The sequence below is a fragment of the Apostichopus japonicus genome, chromosome 9, assembly GCF_037975245.1.
Source record: "Apostichopus japonicus isolate 1M-3 chromosome 9, ASM3797524v1, whole genome shotgun sequence".
Classification (NCBI taxonomy): Eukaryota; Metazoa; Echinodermata; class Holothuroidea; order Aspidochirotida; family Stichopodidae; genus Apostichopus; species Apostichopus japonicus.
The window spans coordinates 20124119-20137411 of record NC_092569.1 but is presented as its reverse complement, the minus strand read 5'-3'; the positions used below and the strand labels follow the sequence as shown (position 1 = coordinate 20137411).

The window sequence follows — 13293 nt, the reverse complement described above, 5'->3', positions numbered from 1 at the left end:
ATTCAGTATAAATCAAATACACCAGCCTATTGAATATTAAATAATATTATGTACAGGTTTCTTTTATTTCATATCTTTTTTTTTTCACAGTGTTGACAAATCCCGGTCCTCCTAGCAACGTACAGTTCATAATGGCGTCCTGTTTGCCCATATAGAGGAACTGTCAATTGTGTGTGTTTTTTTGTAATATCCATTCCATTTTTTTATCATCACCGACTTTAATTGACTTTATTTTATATGCGCTATGAATGGATCACATGCAAACGATGAATTAAACGATAAGGAAATCAAACTAATAATAGCTACAAAGGCAAGACTGACGTTAGAAAACTATCCAGTCGTAACTTTGTCGATTTCTTTACACGACGTTTATCACTAGATAACATTAAAATAGTGCTTAATGACATCTGTACTGAAATATAAACATTATTGCTTCGAATTGTGAACCGTGTATGAACAATTATTCCATATAATTCAACCAGAAGCTTTTTCCTATATAGAGATCCTTCTGAGTCCATTCTGTGGCAGAAATGTCAAAAATTGTGATGCTTGATTGTTTCAGTACTTGGGCTCATGCAAATGTATTTCGTCTCGCACCAGAAAGAATACGACATTTGAGTATCTTGTCAAACATATTGTGACAAATAATTTCGCTACGGTAAAATAAAGTGTGATGTTGAACGATAATGTATTCTGCGAAATATAATGAAACATGTGTCAATGAGATACGATGAAGCTAAGGGAGAATCTGTCTTCTATTATTCGTTGGTTGTAAAGAAAATTTACTATTTGTACCGGACGGACGGAGTTACATTTTAAAACACTATGTTGATGAGATTAATATGATGGGTGTGTGTAAATGAATAAGTATATAAAGCTACAAAGATTCATCTTGAACTATTTTATCAATGAAACTGAGTCTGTAAATATAAATTTGAGTCGAGCCTATCATTACACGAAAGCTACTGTTTGTAATAATATCAATTATACATTAAATAAATGTGACTGACTACATAGGTATAATCTTACCATAGAATTATTACCACGTCATGGTAATACTCTAAAAGTCTTAGTAAATACTCAGGTATATTAATTTCTGTGCAAACAGAAAGGTACAATGCTATAACTTACCGTTAACTTTCTATGGAGGTTACTTACTACATCTGAAATAGTCGGTGATGAATAGTATGTGTTTAATCAACATGTAAAAGTCGGGAAATATAATCATGCATGTTCATGTTTTGGCCATGAAAACAGAGCCAAATAGGCATATTGACAATGGACTCTTTGCAAACAATTTTCGGAATGCCATACACACATAGGACTTTCCATGTTGGTGTCAGTGAGGTACGTCTTGATGTGTAGGACGGTGTAGCTTTACACAAATAGGAGTTAATACAGACATGTACCTTACTACAATAAGTCACTTTGGATGTAGGCGTAATTTAAGATTTCGCAATCTAAAGCCACGTGAAGCATATAGGTTAAGTTAATATTGTCTATGCCTTACGGTATAATCAGGTCAATGATTAATCAACCGAATTAATAATAATGAGTATGAACGGCTTCGTTTCTATTTCATTTGCTCTTTTCATAGTGATAACAGAACATGGTTCATCATAGAAATAGCACAATACATTACTTTCCTCTTTATTAATCTTTTCTTTTCATTTTGTTTTTCATAATGGCGTTATATTTGCCCATATTCTTAAATACGCAACAGTCGGTTGAATATTGGTTAATATTATGAACAGGTTTCTTGTATTGATTTCTCCTTCATTCACAGTGTTGACAAAACTTGGTTTCTCTTAGCAACCTTAGATTTATTTCTTTGTCATTTATCTTCTATTTTGCTTTTTATAATAGCGTCTTTTTTGAACTTCACTAAGAAACTGTCGAGTTTTTGTTGATTCATAATATTCATTCCAGTTTTTATCATCTCCTACTTTTCATGGCTTTATTTTATATGCATTTTGTACGGCTCATATGCTAACAATGAATTAACAATAAGGGAATCGACTTATAGTTTCAATTAATACAAAACATAGATTTTTTGGCCAAAAGATTATTAAAATATATAAGAAAAGACGACTGTACACAATCCGGATGAATAGTTGCCATCTCCAACTTTCAATGAATAAAGCAGCGCTGTATTAAAAAGAACGATTGTGATCATATCTAATTAAGGTTATCCTTTATAATTTGTTCATATTAAAGCAAAAGAGGAAGAAACAAAGAATAAAGATATAGATTGTCAGCTTGGAGAAAAGATCCATGTCTGCTTTCATAAGGTCTAATAGTTTGATACAATTTGATGTCCCCGACTGCGTTCCCCTTCGGTCACCCCTCCCCCTCTCCCCGCGGAAAGGACTGTTACTCTGACTGCCTTGGCGGTTGCTCGATCACTCTGGTATATCATAAACAATGGTTTCAAATTCCCTATTAGTGACATTATTGTCAGGTTAAGGTAATGGTCTACAGTCAAGTAAGTATTCATTCAAATAAGGGAAATTCAATTGAATAATATATTGACCATTCTTGGACTTGTGTTTTCTCGAATGGTGAATGTACGATTCCGAGTCTTGCACAACCTCTTGCAAGTCAGTGAATAGTGAATTCGCGATTAAAATTGTCATTTAGTAATATGAGTGACTAAGTAAGTCACATTTGATATAAACGACGATAATACGGATGGATTAAACATGGAAACAACACTGAGCTAGCATGCTCCATACAAATGCACTAATGACTTGTAAACTGTACGTACTAAATAGCCAATACCAATCTCTATGTCTCTATGTCTCTATGTCCTTTCAGGAGACCGCAATAAGTAAACCTTACTATTCAATGTATAGCTGACAGTTTGGCAATGTATATACCTTCATTTTAACGAATCGTAACCATGTAAAATGTCATTTATTCGTCACTTGCCAACAAATCTCTTTGCTTACCTTATATATATATATATATACATATATATATTTATAATATATTTATGTATACACACACATATATATATATATATATATATAAACATATATGTATAGATATATATATATATGTATATATATATATATATAAATATATATATATATAAATATATATATATATATATATATATATATATATTCGTTATGAGTAGATCACATGCAAAAAAAAATGAAAAAAAAGATTAACAATAAGGAAATCAAACTATCAATATCTGCAAAGGCGAAGCTGACGTCGGTTAAGTATCTGATTGAAAGGTTTCTTTACACGACATATATCACATGATATAAAATAGTGCCTTGTACTGATATAGTTTTTAACTTTCAGTTTGGAAATATTATTGCTAAGTGTTAACCGTTTAGGACATTTTAAACGTTAAGGGCTTCTTAAAATTAGTAAATATAAAAATTGATGGGTGGATGTCTGGCTGGCTGGCTGGTTGGCTGGATTGATGGATAGACGTTTAAAACAATATGTTGATGAGATTGATATGATTGATGATGGTAAATGAATGAGTAACAAAAGCTGCAAAGATTCATCTCGAACTATTTTATCAATGAAACTAATCTATAAAGATACGTTTGAGCCGTGCTTACCATTATACGAAAGCCAGTGTTTGTAATAATATCACTTACACAACAAATCAATGTGACTGATTACATATGTTTAATCTTAGCATAGAAGTATTAACACGTCATGTTAATACTCTCATGGTCTAAGGTACTCACGTACATTATTGTCTGCGCAAACAGAAAGATACAATGCTATAACTTATGTTGTACATTAATGTTATTAATCAATGAACGAAGTGTAATGAACATTAGCTGACGTCATCAGAGTCATGTCGCTCTTGATAGATCGAATACAAAAAAATAGCTTTCTTCTGAGGAAGCATCCCCTTTACCCCCTCCTCCCCCCCCCCAAAAAAAAAACGTAACGGTCTTCTCTCCCAACCCCCTGCCACCATAAAACTCACACCCACACCAAAACACACTCTTACAATCTACCTACGTCACAGAACGGATAGATAGACAGACAGTGATATTGCATTGTTTATTGCAACTTATTACTATTATAGACAATTTAGATGCAAATCGCTCACTTAGTACTCTAAGGCCATATACAGTTTATAGCTTATCAACTTGAATACGCACCAGGCTGTTGAAGAGTAATTAATAATATGAACAGGTTTCTTTATGTCACATCTTCTTTATTGACAGTGTTGACAAATCCCGGTTCCTCCTAGCAACGTACGATTTATATCCTTTTATATTTTCGATCCTCATAATAACGTCCTGTTTGCCCATATAGAGGAGCTGCCAAGTGAGTGTTTTTGTAATGATCATTCCAGTTTTTATCATCTCCTACTTTACATGACTTTATTGTATAAGCATTATCTACGGCTCACATGCAAAAAAGGAATCAATAATAATAATAATGTGTATATATATATATATATATATATATATATATATATATATATATACAATTTATATATATATATATATTTATATATATATATATATATATGTATGTATATATATATATATATATATATATATATATATATATATATATATATATCCACCATGTATGCATGGAGCTGAATCAGGTTTTTTGTTAGTGATCGAGAAACAAGAGTCTTACCTTATAATGCCATAGAATAGAACCTAGAGACTACAGAAAAAAAAAACACTCAAAAAGTCACTTTGCTGATTCAAAGTCATATTAGCCGATGTTACTAGAAATGAAAATATTTTTTGTTCAACTGTTAAAGTCACAAAACAGATAAAACCATATAGGTATTTCAATAAGTTACTAAAATTTGAATATGGAAATTATGATCAGGTTTGTAGACAAACCGATTTGTCTTCGCTTTCAGCTTTTGCTTCAGTCTGATATTACTTTTGGACTCTTCGGTGTTGGATACACATGAAGTCATGTTCTGTTTGTCTTGAAGAGCGCCTCGAACGAGTTTAATCAAGCGATGTTGGTCACGTGTAACGTTTCGTCGATCTTCTTGAAGTGCTGTGATACTCTTGGTTTGTTGACGACTGTGCAATGACAACTTGTGAACATCTTCGCTAGAAAATGAAAAACAAACTTATTGCTGACGTCATAATTATCTCGTCGTTCATCTAAAAAATTGAAGTATGTCGTCTGTACTAAAGGTACATGTTTAATCCAATGGTAAGCCAGAGCTTACCATTGGATTAAACAGCTCACCATTGTCTTTGAGACAAATTTGGAGCATTATTAAACGGGGAATGGTGGGGCATGTGTACGCCTGTGTCCACATCCACCGTTGTCCATACTGACGCGAGATGCACCAATTTGAATGCATACTTACGTGGACTTTCGATGGTCATCCCTCAACTTTTCTTTCTCCATGGTGACCTTGTGTAATCGTTTGTATGTAAAAAGCTCAGTTTTTCTGGAATATCTTTAGTTTACCTTCGTTCCTTCTTCCATTGAATGACAGTAGCATTGATCAAAACTATACAAAGACAGTCAATGCTAGTTTAACGTGACTAAAGATTCAATCAACCAAACTGAGACTCTCTCCTCAGTTTGTTTTCAAAGGAACTTAAATCAGCTTCCTATATACTATGCATTCCATTGGATTATTAAAAGGATTTTCGCGTACTTCGTTATTCAGGATAAGGTGAGGATACACAAACAAATATACACTGGCAGATATTGCTGTTTTCTCGTAAGTCATTTGAGGTCAACTATGCCTAGATTTGAGAATATGGCGTACTGTATTATGACATTGATGTTACTAATGAAATCAACAAATTAAATAAAAAACAATGAAAAGAGCGTAAATTGAATACAATAAGAATACAACATGCTTTATGTATGGTGATAGTACCTAATCAATAGCGTATGGCTAGTGCTAAGATCATTCAATTCTATACCAAACCATCCAATGTATACGGAAATCTATAAACGAATCCTTGTACAAACCATGCAGACTATACGCTCCCAGTGTTAGATTGTTGACTACACTCGTTCGGGGCTGATCACTATATCACTACATCTCTATCACACTACAACGTTTACCGTATGACACAGTTCAAATCACGCCACGCTCTTCTGCAGAGAGTTACGAGTATTTCGGATTCGTTGCCTAACAGTTCAAAGTTCGAATAATCCTGGTTTTATTGCATTTCTATTAAATAGCTCGGAATTCTGGTATTCATATTAACGATCTTAGTAAGCAAATACAAATACTAAGCATCTATTAAAGTACGTACGAGTTACATATACTAGCCTGTGTTTTGTTTTCGTTGGTATTGTAACTTGCAATGTTGCACACTTTAAATTGCACGAATAATTATTATGGTTAAACATATTTATTGGTGTTTGATGTGAAGGTGATAGATAGAAGTTAGAAGATTCAGATTGACTCCAATCTACGTATTACATTTACACTACTAAACCAAGTGAACGTTATGAGAGGGCATTCTCTAAGTTACAATTTTTTTTCGGATTTTCACCTATTAATATCAAGTTATAACTTTAGAGTTCACGGCAGAACGTATACACTAGTATTCTAATACTAACTCGTGAGGATCTATACACCATGTCTGGAGTTCATACAAGGATTATTTTGCAGTTACGTAATCATATTTACAACGTTTCAGACCTAGCGTGACCTCGAAGGATCTATGAACTCCATGAGAAAACTGTCAAATGTGCGTTTAGTTACCAAGTTGGACCAACACACGAAGTAAGTTAAACTGCTGCACATGATGACTCTTTAATTAGGTGGTTCTTCAGATGTTAATTGTCACCGTCTCAGAAATCTGACGTTATCCCACCCTGATACATTTCTGCCCCTCTCTAATCCAACACAACGATTTTACCGTCCACTATATTACCGACTTATCTACGTAATTGACCGTATTTGCGTATGTGCCAAGTACTGTGCAGACCCAGTCAGACTACAGCAACAGCGAATAAAGTAATATTCTTCTTCAATATCAGTTCTCATTGCTACACCATATTACTAACGTTGTTGCTAATAAAAAGTTAAAGTAAGACAGAATTAAATATATTTCATATATATATATATATTAATATTTCAAAATATATTTCAATATATACATTTGTAATGCGGATTACCTCCAGCATGCAGCACCCCTGTTTACTACTCTTAACGCCCTTAGTATCTATGATATAAATCGTTACAATGTTGGTATTTTTATTTTCAATTGGTTACATGATAATGCTCCGTCGACTTTTCGCAACTATTTTCAGTTACGTAACGATCCTTATCCCAACCGTGCGCCAAATCAATTGACTGTTCCTTACTTTAGACTTAGGTCTGCACAACTTGGTATTCGTTATGTCGGCGTATAACTTTGGAATTCCCTCCCTACTACTATTACTGGTTGTAAAACTCTGAACACCTTCAAAAAACGTCTTAAAGAGTATCTTATATCAAACTATCATTGATTTTGTATTTCCTTTCTTTGCCATCTTTGTTCTGTTTTCTCTGTATACTTAAGCTTTCTTTCTATATTTTATATGTAAAGGGGTGTCAACGTAAACAAGCTCTGCAGAGCTTCTTGTTGGCACTCCTCAATCTCTTGTTCTCTTGTACATTTACCCACGTCTATTGTCATAATTGCATACTTTAATGCGAGAGATTGAAATAAAGTCTTATGAATTGAATTGAATTGAATTTCTTCCAATTCAGAGCTTTGAATGGTACTTTATCTTTTTCGTTTTTAAACACCCGATACACTCAGAGGATACAGCTACACTTGTAATCCAGTTTGATGCATTTGTTGGGATTACACATATCCTCATTTCTTACTTTAAACTTAATTGAACATGCTACCGATTTATCAGATTTATCAACACTATACAGCTTTAACAATGGTACACAACTTTAAGATTTACAATAGTTACCGTTATCTCTGTGTGAATCGGTTGTTATAAATTAAATTAAGATCATACACGTACGTTTTCAAAGAATACGTCTATACCATCAGGAGTCAGAGTTCATATGGGGTCACTTTCTATACATATATACATATATATACATATATATATATATATATATATGTATATATATATATGTATATATATATATCTATATATATGTATATAGATATCTATATATATATATATATACATACATGTGTGTGCGTGTATGTGTGGGTTATGGTATATACATGTGTGTGTAGGAAATGCACTACTCGTTTTATTTAGTTTTATTTAGCTTGTGAAAGTTTTTTGTTCATTTGCACATATCCTGCTGTCGTGACTTCCACCGTGTATTTCATCACAGCGATCCTGTTTGTTGTAGGGGTGTTAATTGGTGGGATTGCCGGAATTGTATTGTGCAGGTAAATGTTGATATTGTACTATATCATAAAAAAAGCTAGTTTTAACAATAATAATATATCAATGGCGTAATGCTAAGCTTTCAAGAGCCCCGGTTCAAGAGTGAGTGATCGGACCCATCACCGTTCCTCTATCTATACTGCATGACGCAAAGCCACACTAACATAATATATAGAGTAAGAGCAAGGGTTAAGCTTTCAACAATGAAATAGAGTAATTAATAGGAATGCTGATACTCATTCCCTGCAGATCGTTATAGGAGGAAGCATGACGGCTCTTGTCATCTGTTTGCGTAAACATGCGGCACGAGTTTAGCCTGAGGAAATCATGCAACTCCGAACGAGCTTCCTTGCGTCTGTGAGGTTTTCAAAAAACTGTTAATGTGACCGAAGAATCCTACATCAAGGAAAACATCGAATAAGTATAATTTTAGTAGTTTATATAGGAAAAGAGTGTCTACACCAGACAGACTATGTCGATACTGATGGCAATTCGCGTGTTCAACTTTCTGATCCTTCAAATGACCAAATAGTCTTATATCTCTACATTGGGTACACCATTTCACGCACCTCTGCATGCCGTAAGGTCATGAAGACTTGGTGTTTTTTTTTTTCTTTCTCTAAAATTAATTTATCTTCATTTATCTTACATTTTGCCACCAGATCTACGTAGATTCGACCCAAACCGACAATTAAATATGATAATGAAAGGAGACCAAATATAGATGTACGCCATTCATATTTATCTGAGAACCCGGATGAAATGAACGACGTGGAGTATGTTGTTGATTCATATCAAATAACTCTTTGTGAATCAATAGATTATTCCTTACAAGAGACCAGCAATGTCACGGTAGGAAAGGAGACGGGACCTTCACAGGAAGATGACTCACTTGATGCGTATGGGTTAGGGTTATATGGTATCTAAACACGAAATGTACGAGGAGTTTTTTCCACTGCTACCGTTATTGAGAATATGAATTGGAGTTGAGTGTTATAACTGATTTCGATTGGTTAAAACGTTAAGTATATAATATTGAAGCTAGTGTATATATCGGCATGGAAGGCAGTTACTTAAAACGCTAGGCTGTCACGTATGCCTAATCCATAAATGGGTTATTACTTACACTTTCGATTTACAGTCTTTGGTGACTATTAAATTGTTTACAAATTTTAAGGCCAGTTCAGATGGGAACTTCTCCTGGATAAAAACAATCAACCACCTTAATTGGGCATGCCTAGGATCGAACCCACAACCTCCCAAACGACAGGCTTCATTGCTTTCAATGACGCCGTTTTATTCACTCGACTATACCACTGTTTATTTTTTACTCTCTTTCTTACTGTTTTTATTTTCCTTCTTCCTGTACCTGAATTGCAGAAGATTCAAAGTTTACTAATAATAATATAATATAATACTATATAATAATAATACTAATAATAATAAAGTATGTCGGTTTAATGTACAACATCGGTTTCGATACGTGACAGTTCATAGCAATATACAGTAGCTACTTTATTATTAGTATGAAATTAACTTATCGACCCCTTTCTTTAATTTTCTTTCAATATGTTACTGACATTGTTATGATTATCCATTGTTTTCGTTCGATGCTATTATTGTCTGCAACAAGCAAATCAACGTTCGTTGCCCTCTGTTTAAAACTAACAGTGTTTTCATGACAAACGGGAAGTCACATAAACGTTGGTTCTAGTTCAGGGAGTGTGATATAATAACACATTAAATTTAAAAATAAAATCAGGATACAAACTTTTTTGAAGATTTAACATGTATATTTTCTTTGATCATGGATGTTTTCACCTATCACCAATATATCTAACAACAGCACTGTCAAATGTTGTCCAAATATGAGTGTCGAAATGATGCTACCACTTCCGTTGGAACTCAAGATAAACACAGAGACATTTATAGCGCGATGAACCGACAAGAGGTATTGCACTGTTATCAATGAATACATCAATTCCCTCAACATTACGACTAGAAGAACGTGGGGAGATATCATAAATTAGTTTATTTTCATTTAACAAGAGCTGAACACTGCAAATAGTTTTCTTTTTAAACTTTAAATGATGAAGATCTGAATGTTTGGTTTCGATTTGTATCGTAAAAAAGAAGAAGGCAAAAAGTCATGACGGTATGCTGTTAATCTGCGTATACCCGTACTTGTCTGTAACGCTTTGATTTTAACAAGATATTTCAATAATGAAACCATTGGTATATCTCATATGTTGTACTTAAGTGCTTCACGTGAGAAGAAGAACCAACTATCAGGAATAGGAGGTCAAAGGGCATATGAAGTTATCTGCAACCATATGAAATATATATATAATAGGGAAAGATGATTCAAACCTGGCTATTTCGCCTTCTTTACTATTTTACAATGAAAACGTTAGATTGGTTGAAGTACAAGGCTATTTCTCTCGACCAATCACATTACATCATCACAAGCAATCACGTCACATCACATCATCACAAGCCTCGCGAAGCTCAAGGGTTATCCCTGTGGATTATAATAATGATGACCTATGGGAATGCCTGAACCAGTTGATATATATTTGATGTTAATTTCGAACAATCACTGCGCTTTGTGCGGGGGGGGGGTTCTTCCTGGATAAGGTCAAGGGTGATTGACATGCATGATAATGATGTACATCAAATGAGAAGGTCTGGATGAACGAGTTCATTAATTGATATATTTATGTTTTTTAGCAAGATATTCTGTCTTTCACAAATGCTGGAAGATTCTCTTTTCCCCCTTTTTAATGTTTGGTGTTGTTTGGAATAATGTGAAAGTGGGAAATAAAATCAAACTCGTATCATTTCAAAGCATCACTATTATAAACCCTTAATCTTAAAAAAAATGAAGGAAACCCACAAATGCATATCAACTTATTAGCCGGTGCATAAATAATGATATATTGAACAATTCACTATATAAAAGCCTTGACTGTAAAACATACAATTGAGAGGTCCTTTGATTTCAGTGACATACAGAAAATCGTGGAAACTTTAGGAACCATGATATCTAAAGACCGCAACCTTCTAGTCTCAGATACCACAAACGCACGACTATTTACACTAGCACCGTGCACATTTGCATTTCTGGTTTAAACTTAGCGATAATTTGTGAATGCATCTGTGAACAGATTTCAATTAATGTTAACAAGGCTTTCGTCTTTCCTCATTTTCTGGAAAACAGTTATCTACAGAGAAAAGTACTAATTCTACGCAAAGAAAAATTGTTAAAATTAAAAATGCAACGAACATTGACAGATTGAGCTAATATTCCAGATGCCGCAATTTCAATGATAAATACAAACAGGTGTATTAGGAATGTAAATTTTGAAAGCATCTGCCTACATGGGCATCATGGACTATTTATTGATCCAATTCCTGGAGTATCGTAGGATTTAACCTGTCGAAATAGCTACCTGACACAAAATATTGTAATGTGGCAAGGTCCTTATCTAATCTATACATTTTCTTACCGCTATCAATGGTAGTAATGGAGTAAATTAACTTTGATGAGTCGCCCGCGATATATTGAACTCAGTATAGAACGGTATTGATACAACTTTGAAGTTACTATATAACAATATGGTAAATCCGTATTTGAACTTGACCCCATGGAACTATCCTCTTGCGAAAGACGTAATCACAATGAGAAATCGAAAATAATGATACCATATCAATTTACAACCTAAAGATCTGGAAATAAGCAACGACAGAAGATAACAATAGTAAAACTACTGTTTTTGATATTTTATGGGAAACTTAGGTATGATATGATATGATAAAATGGCATAACAAATTATCAAGTTGAAATTGTTTCGTGAGACAGTTTAGGGATTTCAATATGTATGACAGTAATCATTTTCTTGATAACAAACTTTACGTCCACTAACCTCCGTGGCGAGGATAAAATTAATACGCACGGACGTTGTCACTGAATGTTGATGCAATCAACATTCAGTGATGAGTGATGAGCCGGTTTACTTCACTCTGTAGTTCCTTCAAATAAATGTTTTTATGCTTATTGTGATTTATTTTCTCCCTTGCAGTGGGCAAATGCCAATCTCAGCTAAACTTCAAATAAAAATGAGGGCAATATTCACATTAAGCTATTTTAATATCCCATGTTTTAATATAAAAAGGAAACGGTGTTCAATAAAAACAGCATATTTCTGAAAATGAGTTCAGTAACCAATAAAGCAGAAAACAACGAAATTCAGTTTCCGAGGACTTCGGACACCGACTGCCCCCCCCCCCCCACACGCACCGTCCCCGTGCCTTTCAATGCGTGTTTTGAAGCTTTACCCCTCCAAACCACAAAAAAAAACTCTGCTACTTGTGGACTGCCTGTACACGCTATTGTTCAAATATGAATACATATCACATGTCTTTATTTACTCAAAAACATGTTTTTCGGATTCTTTCAACTGTAACACGATATTAAAATGTCGCGGACAGGTAAAAGAAAACCATGACATGAATATGTAGAATCTAATAAGTCGAATCACTTTACAGGACTGCTATTGTCCTATCATTTCGTATTGACCAGGACAGTAGAAAACCACAGAAGCGACTTGTAGCAACGTCCTCGATTGGGTAACTACCTGGTAGGTTCATCAGAATCTCAACATATCAATACAAAATCCCACACTGAACTAGCGAGTTTCCATCGTTTAATTTTATCCTCATCGCAAAAATCGTGCGGATGAACACTAACGTACACAATCACACTCTGAACTCGACTACCAAATTGCCACGACTCAATCAAATCATGTCTTGGTAAGACGTTAACACATATCAATCGTTATGCGCCGCTTCGTGTGTTTCGGCATTCTGTTTTTAATTCTTTCTCGGTAGGAAATAACACATGTTAAGAAATTGTTACACACATTCAGTTTTAACTGATTAACG

General features: G+C 34.1%; 1 protein-coding gene across 1 annotated transcript in view; it reads right to left on the bottom strand.

Moving 5' to 3' along the window:
- Positions 1–5733, bottom strand: part of LOC139973134 (ficolin-1-A-like) — a 51276-nt gene extending 45543 nt beyond the window's left edge. The window contains exons 1-3 of the mRNA XM_071979575.1: positions 5339–5733; positions 4851–5072; positions 4636–4665 (exon numbers count right to left, since the gene is read on the bottom strand). The gene's annotated coding sequence lies outside the window, so the exon portion shown is untranslated. The remainder of the gene's footprint in view (positions 1–4635; positions 4666–4850; positions 5073–5338) is intronic.
- Between the last annotated feature and the right edge of the window lie 7560 nt (positions 5734–13293).